Here is an 8384-nt window from a genome sequence, read left to right on the forward strand (position 1 = left end):
GTAATAAAAATTTGAGGCAGCTTGCGTGCATACAGGATGTTTGTAACTTCAATAATTTGAAATGGACTAGGGGAACTTACTCTTTAAAAGTAACCCTAGGTAAAATTCTTCTGTAGGGTAAATTATCATCTTTTTAATACCAAAAATAAATACCTGCTATATATCTTGCATATACAGATTTTTCAAAAATGTTTCAAAACAGGTATTTTTCAAATAGGTAGATTTTTCAAACAGGTAGATTTTTCAAAAATGTTTCAAAACAGAAGCACTTTGTTTCTTAAAAATTATTTAATAATTATATTCTAAAATTCCAATTGTTTACCATTAATACTGAGTAGCCTTGGAAAGCCCAATGGGAAGTCTTCAAATAGTTATAATAAAGTGGCAGGCCATATAGGACACAAAATTTGCAACGTTAGCATTGCTACACAATTGTGGGAATTGCTGAGGTTGGTTAGATGGCAGGAAGCTGAGAAGGTCAGACTTATTTGTTGTCTGTTTCCCTCATCACAATATAAGCTCCATGAGTTCAGGGTCTTTAGTTAGCTCAAGGCTATACTCCCAAAACCAGGATGGTGCTTTTATGTACTTTTATAATTTTACAATATTACAATGAATATTTCCTGAATGAATATAATCAAACCTAATATTCATGTCTCAGGTAGGATGAAAAATTTTATCATTAACAAATTCATCATGGAGTCAACCAACTGAGCTGTAAATATAGTACACTTAAGTATGACATACATACACACACACACACGATATTTATCACACATTATGGGAAGAACACTCTTTCCCACATACAACTACATTTTTATTTATTTGACCCATTATAGTGAATAGTAGGTCATGTGACATGTCCTAATTAACGGAAATAATTAATTAATTCAATATGAGCTCAATCATTAAGAACTAGAAAAACAGACATGATGAGAACATTTGTCTTTGATTTCCCTTTCTGCTTTTTTTTTGGGTAAATAATGCTGGGTATATTAACTGCAGTATAATAGATTATATTGTATATCTGAGAATAGAAAATAAAAGTGTAGCACATTAATGGGTATAGTACTGATAAATATGTGAGTAAAGTAAATGAAAATATCTAATGCAGTAGAGATCAAAAGAATATACATGTAAAAACTTTCAAAATTTTTATTTTTAAAAACTAATCCCTAAAACTGGACAAAATTGAAAAAATAGCTGTGCATCAAATTTTTGTATAACACGTAGAAACGATTTCTTTCCAGGAACTTTAGAATACAGTTCAGAACACTGCAAGGACAAAAAGAACTAAAAAGACATTTTAAATTTCATTCAGTCATTTTCTTGGTAGTATTATTATTGGTTTTGTTATTTGAAATTACTTTGCTTATAGTGCAGGATAAACACATTTTTGAGTTAATAACATTAAGAGAAAAAGGAAAAGGCCTAATCAGAAAATCAAAGAACAAAGTAAAACACTGTAATGGTAAACAGAATCAAAAATGATTTTTAAAAATACATTTTTTCTAGGAGTACAGACTGGAAAGGCTAGCAACACTGCCAGTCGAGTAGAAAAGAACACTCCTAGTACCTAGAATCTGGGCTTTAATATCGTTCCTCACTACAATGAACTAGGACTCCTTGAAGAAACAGCTGATATCAGGTCTGGGGCAGGAGAAGTACAAGGTAAACCAGGGAGATCTCAATCCAGAAAGGAAGGAAGTTTTTGAAGATTAATAGGATCCTATTAAGAGAACACAGAAGTCAGCTTAAGGGGACTCCTACTGGTCTCATGGAATGATCAGCCATTATCATACGAATCCAGTGGTCAATACAGCATTATTATTTATGGCATGAACAGATATTATGTGTCTCTCAATATCATGAAAATTTAAGTATATATCATCTATGACATACTGTAACCAAAAATGTTCCAACTTAATCTAACTTTAAATCTATCTTCTAGTTTCTCAAAAATATAGGCAACCCACAACCTACATCAGTGCTTCATGAATTGCAGTGAAAATCCAATACCTTCATAAATTAAAAGTAAATTATCTTAAAAAATAAAATTTATATTCAAAAAGGATTCTTTGTTTTTAAATATTCATATAGTCAAATAAAACTATCTTTCTTTATAAAACTTATGGTTTTCCTGTTAATGAAGTTATTCCAGGCCCTAAGTTAGACATAAAGTCTCCCAAATTTTCTTCAGTTTTCTTTCTTTAAAAATTAATTAAAAAATTTTTAATCCATCTATATTTCAATTTTAATAGGTCATTGTTTCCTTCCATCTGAATATCCAACTGTTTTAGTTCTACTGATTAACTAAACTATTGTGCTCATCAATATGAAATACAGCTACTACCACACACACATATATTGGGAACTATTTCTGGTCCACTGATCTGTCTATTTCTACGTCATTATGATACTAATTTGACCACAGTGATTTTATACTATGTTTCATTTTCTGTTAAGGAAAGTCTCTGCTACTCTTCTTTTTCATTCTATTATTTCCAGTGGAGCTCCTCGACCCCACCCCCCCGCTTGGTTTTTCCACTAATCTCTTAGATTTTCCATGTATTCACTGTCATCAAGGGGGAAAAAATAATTTCATCTCTTTTTTTCCATGTCCATACCAATTATTTTATTATCTTATTTAACTGCATTCACCAGGACTTCCAAAAATAATGTTGAATAATAACAATTATGGAAGGGACACCTATCTTGTTCCTGTTTTCAATTAAAATATCTTCAATATTTTACTGCTCACCAAAAGACCAACAGCAAGTGTTATTCTAAGCAATTTTTACTGTATTTCTATGCCCATTCTGGTTTTGTTCTTTCTTATTGGGAATGGTTATTGAATTTTATCAACTTCCATTTCATAATCTATAAATATGATCACTTTTTTCCTCCCTCAGTGTATATATAAGAAATTCTGTATTAGCTTTCCTGTTATTGGAATCATCTTTGTATTCCTGGCATAGAATGTGTACTTGTTTATAGCATATTATTTCTTTGATATTTTGCTAGAGTCATTTGCTAATATTTCATTTATAATTTTTGCAACTATATTCCTAAGTGAGATTTGTCCATGGCTTTCTTTTGTGTACTTAACAGGTTAGTACTAAAATCTGTGACTATGGAATATATGAAATATAAAATTATGTGACTATGAATTGAGAAGGCTTGCATCTTTCAGAGGTATCTGGAACAATAACATCGATAGTATTTGGTATTCTTCTTTCTTTCTTTTTCCTTTTTTAAAACAGAGGTATAATTTGCATACAGTAAAATTCCACCACCCCCTTTTTTTTAAATGCTAGCTAGAACTTGGTTGTGAAACTATTTGGTCTTGATAGTTTTTTAAAAATTCAGTTTACCAACTGTTAAATTTCATATATGTTCATTTGTATATTAAAATTGTTCTTTTCTTGGGAAGTTTAAATAATTTGTTTCATTAAGAAATCCTATTATAGGGGTGCCTGGGTGGCACAGCGGTTAAGCGTCTGCCTTCAGCTCAGGGCGTGATCCCGGCGTTATGGGATCGAGCCCCACATCAGGCTCCTCTGCTATGAGCCTGCTTCTTCCTCTCCCACTCCCCCTGCTTGTGCTCCCTTTCTTGCTGGCTGTCTCTATCTCTGTCAAATAAATAAATAAAATCTTTAAAAAAAAATCCTATTATACAAGATTTTCAAGTATGTTGTCACAGAGCTGTGTGTAATTACTTTAATCTTCTGTATCTGTAGTATTTCTAATCTTACATATTTTTTTCTCTTTTTTCTTTAATTCATGCACTGAAAGAATTTAAGATAAGTACAAAATTTCTGTATTTTTAGTCTTTCTTCTTCAATAATGAAAGTACTCTCAATAGATCTTTTACTTTAACCCATACATTTTTGAAAGAGATTTCCACGCTTCCTTTGATTTCCTCCTTGCTCCATGAACAATTTTAATTACATTTTATAATTTCCAAGTAATTAAGGTTTTTTTTTTCTTTTTTAAGTAGGCTCCATGCCCAGCGTGGAGCCCAAAGCAGAGCTTGAACTCATGACCCTGAGATCAAGGTCCAAGCTGAGATCAAGAGTCGGACGCTTAACCAACTGAGCCACCCAGGCACCCCCCAGTAATTAAGATTTGATATTCTATTATTATTTGATTCTACCCGATTGGCTTTTAGATCAAAGAATATGGTCTATAAAATCTCTACTTTCCTGATTTTAAGGTTTCTTTTGTGACGAACTACATGACCAATTTTTTATAAATGTCCTAAATCATACAAAGGAAACATATATTCTTTAATCAAAAAATGTAAAAATACATTTACATTACAAAAAACTGAGTTTATTGATTATATTATTCAGTTCTTATACAGCCTATTAATTTTTGCCTATTAGCTGTGTTACTAAAATCGAATGTTAAAATCTTCCATAAATTGTATTCTTGTCAAGTTTTCCTTGCATTTCTTATTTCTTTCATATTGTATCAAGTGCTGGCAAGGATGTGGAGCTCAGAAATTCTCATGTAGTGGTAACAAGAATGTGAATTGGCATGCCTACTTTGAAAAACAGTATTATTAAGTACAACTGAAGACCTGCATAGCTGCATAGCTGTGACCACCGCTTCCAATTCTGGCAATATCCCCACTAGCACTAGGAAACAGGCACTAGAGTGTTCACTGCACTAATTGTAGAACGAAGAGAATGGAAACAACTCCAGCATCTATTAACTACGGAATTAATAAATAAATTATATAATATAGTAGTTACTGTACAGTAGTAGAAATGAATAAATTATAGCTACATGCAACATCATGAATAAATCTTAGGAGTGTAATAGTTTTGAATGAGGAAAAGATACAGGAAAAAACACAGCAAGGTTTCATTTGCATAAAGTTCAAAAATAGTCAAAACTCAGCAATATATTAGGAGTACACATATGTGTGGCAAACTACAAAGAAAAAGAAAGGGAACAACATAAAATTCAGAATAGGGTGGGACGAAGACAGGATTGGACCAAGAGCACACGGCAATTTCAAGGGTAACGGTAATGTACTTTTTCTAAAACTTAATCATGTGTACAAATATCAATGTACTATAATTATTTATATCTCACAACAATCTATAAATATATGTGATTCAATATTTCATAAAAACAATAAAATGAAATAACCTGAAGAGCAAATTGCTGTAACAACTTTTGTGAAAAATTATCATCAACAGCTATTCCAGTAATAACAGTAAGGGTAGTTTTTTCACTCATTCACTATTTACTGAGCATGTACTATGCGCTACCACTGTTCACCACTGGGTGAACAAAACAGACAAAAAGCCTGACTCTGTTGGAGCTTGCATACAGTGGTACAGAAGCAAACTACTTATTGCTGTTCTCTATGAACTAAGAAAAGCCATCTCTTTCACTAGTAATTTGCTCAGATTTAAGATGAATGTCTCACAACTACATTCTCTATAACAATTGAAAGAATTATATATAACATATTCCCCTGATTGGTCTTATTTTAGATCTTATTTTAGCCTTTGGAAATTTTGTTATAAATCTATGTTTTAAATTTAAATCATTCTTTTCTTACATATCACTCATCTCATCAAATTGGTAGTCATCACTGTCCAGTAAGGGCTTCTGAGCAGCTGCATTATCTTCTGATAGATCCTTCCACCTTGGAAACAGGCCATCTTGATTGAAGCATGTCAAGAAAAGCAAATAAATACATATTAAATACATTTAAGTATTCACAGTCCCTATTTTTAACAGCCTTTGGTTAGAAGTCTTAGATTTATCTACTTCTGCAGTAACCTTTGCAGGAACCAATACAAATTGTGTATTTTGGTCCCTTCGCTTAGAGTCATAGAATGTACAGATACTTATGTAAGATCTCTCTGGTCAAATCAATAATGTTCAAGCATGATGAAAAATATAATTAGTTATTCCATGTAATTCTACATAATTATAAAAAATAATATTCATTCAACACTGCCAAAAATGAATACAGTAAATGATGCAACCCACTCTTTATTTTGACCCAACACTTTAACAACAAGTTGATGACATCTCTTTGAAGTGGAGCCCAGACAAGACTTAATTCACTAAGTGTGAATTTATCTAAGCTCGCCATGAGACTACATTTATTTTCAGACGGTACCAACCAATCCTCTTAGGTATTCCTAAGCTATCTTATACACAAATAATTCTTACATGTTAAAAGACTAATTAATTGCCTACAGTCCTAAATTATAAAGATTATATATAACATTTATATAAATAATAACACCCGTTATTTAAAATAAAGTCTTTATGACCAAGGATTGAAATCGTACCTGCCTAATTTGTGGTTTTTACTCATTTTTTACATGAATAATTTTCAATAAAACTCAAAACTAAATATGTCTAATATGTGTTATGTAGGCAAAGGATGGAAAAGTGGAGAACTCTTCATTTTTTTCTCTTAAGGAGCTGTATTAAAGTCAGATTTTTTAAATTCTATACAAAGAAACAGAATGGTTATATAGACCATATATAAATACTATATCTACAAATGATAAGCCAGGCTCTGAAAAATTTAGAGTATCTCCAAACCAGCAAATGGCAGAACAAACACTCTTATCTAGATTCTTTTCTAAAATTTGAACTCTTTTCACCACATCTATTACCTTTTTTAGTTAGAGTGAGTGGCTTTCAATATCAGGGCAAAAATACCATCAAGAGGAGAAATATTCTAAGATAGTCTAAGAAGTTTAGAAAAGATACAGGTTATTAGAAATTCTATTATGGATAGCTTTCACCTTTTCAATCAAAATCTGAGTGCCCACTGCATGCCAGGCACATGGGATACAAAAACGAATAATAAAAGTCCTTGTTCTAAATAAAGGAGCACACAGAACAACACAGACGTATTCAGGGACAATTACAATAAAATATAAATGCAATAAAACGGATATACATAGGATGTTGTTCCTTGCAAGCAAGAGGCAGGGCACCAGCTCTGGGTGGCCAAAGAGTCATAAAAGATTTCCTCTAATTAACAAACATCAGGCACTGTGTTAAAAGCTGGAGATGATAAATAAAACAGACTGGATCACAGCTCTCCCTGACCTTGCATTAAGAAGATACTATAACTAACCAAGCAAATAAATGAGGTCATCCTATGTACTAATAAGTGCTATACTGGGAATGACATATATCAATATACAGAGAAGATTGGGTTACTACAAATGTCAAGGAAGAACTCCCATGAGAAAATGAGAAGGACCTGAGACATGAGGGGTGTAAAACACTTCGAACAGCTATTGCTTAGTGTTTGGGGGCAAAATCAGTACGTTTTTAAAAACTCAGTACCTTTATATTCTACATAAAGTTTACTTTCAAGGAAATAGTGTAATTTCGCCAAAACTCAAAATCTCTTGATTCAAGTTTCATCCTTACCCAGTTTAAAAAATAAAGATGAAAGATCCCTTTTCCTTTCAATAAACAGAGATGCTTTCAGCAGAGGCTAGCCTGGGGCAGCGGCCACAAGAGGCTGATGGCCCTGAGGGCTGTCCTCACCTCCACCGGCTCTCCTGGAAGTGTCCTGTCTAGAGGAGGCTGCTGTGCATTTCATGCAGGTGCAGGTGCAGATGCCAGGTGCAGGCTGCCTCCTTGCCCTCCGCGCTGGGCCACTACCAGTGCAGCTCCCCGAAGGCCCTTCCAGCTTTCCGAGCTGCAGCCTTCGCCTCCACCAGCCGCCTCCCACACGGAAATGAAACACCCAGCAGCCCAAGGTCCAACTACTCCCGCTTCCAAATACGTGTAACCATGAGCCTCTGCACTAGTCCTGGCGGACCCCGCCGCACGTGCCATAATGCGTGACGTCAACACGTCATGCGCGAGGCTGAGCGTCGCCAGATGGAGCCTGGGACAGACGCAGGGCTCCAGGCACAGGGAGGCGCCTGAATTGCGTGGGTGGTATTGTGGTACTCAGAACCTCTCGGAGCTCCCGGATGCGGCGCAGGCCCAGTGAGGGAGTCTTGGCATCTCCTCCAACTCACTCCCCAGCTTTGGACATGCTTAGGGCCCTGGTACCTGAGACCCAAATGCCGCTCCAGAGAACTGCGCTCCTGCCTCGAACTGGAGATCCTCTTGTCCTCGCGGCTTGGAGTTTTGCCTGTGGAGAAGAGCAAATGGTGCAAAATGTGGTTGATTTGTGATGAAAACGAAGGCCCAAGAGAGAAGGTACTGCCATACATCATTTTGAAGAAAAGGGATGATGGCTTTAGGAAGCCCAAGAATACTACCAGGGAGCAGAAAAATTTAATCCTAAATGGTAACACCTCTTAATTTTTGTCAAACCACTATCCCTTGTTGTTCAGAGGTTTCTTCACCCTGAGAAACGCTCTCTT

At 34.6% G+C, this 8384-nt stretch overlaps 1 protein-coding gene across 3 annotated transcripts in view; it reads right to left on the reverse strand.

Moving 5' to 3' along the window:
* SPATA9 (spermatogenesis associated 9) overlaps positions 1-8160 on the reverse strand; it is a 35556-nt gene extending 27396 nt beyond the window's left edge. The window contains exons 1-2 of one of the 3 annotated variants that reach the window (XM_034656526.1): positions 8068-8160; positions 5582-5684 (exon numbers count right to left, since the gene is read on the reverse strand). The gene's annotated coding sequence lies outside the window, so the exon portion shown is untranslated. The other 2 variants (XM_034656527.1, XM_034656528.1) reach the window with 2 other exon arrangements.
* Positions 8161-8384: the final 224 nt, after the last annotated feature.

This window comes from Ailuropoda melanoleuca, chromosome 3 (genome assembly GCF_002007445.2).
Source record: "Ailuropoda melanoleuca isolate Jingjing chromosome 3, ASM200744v2, whole genome shotgun sequence".
NCBI lineage: Eukaryota > Metazoa > Chordata > Mammalia > Carnivora > Ursidae > Ailuropoda > Ailuropoda melanoleuca.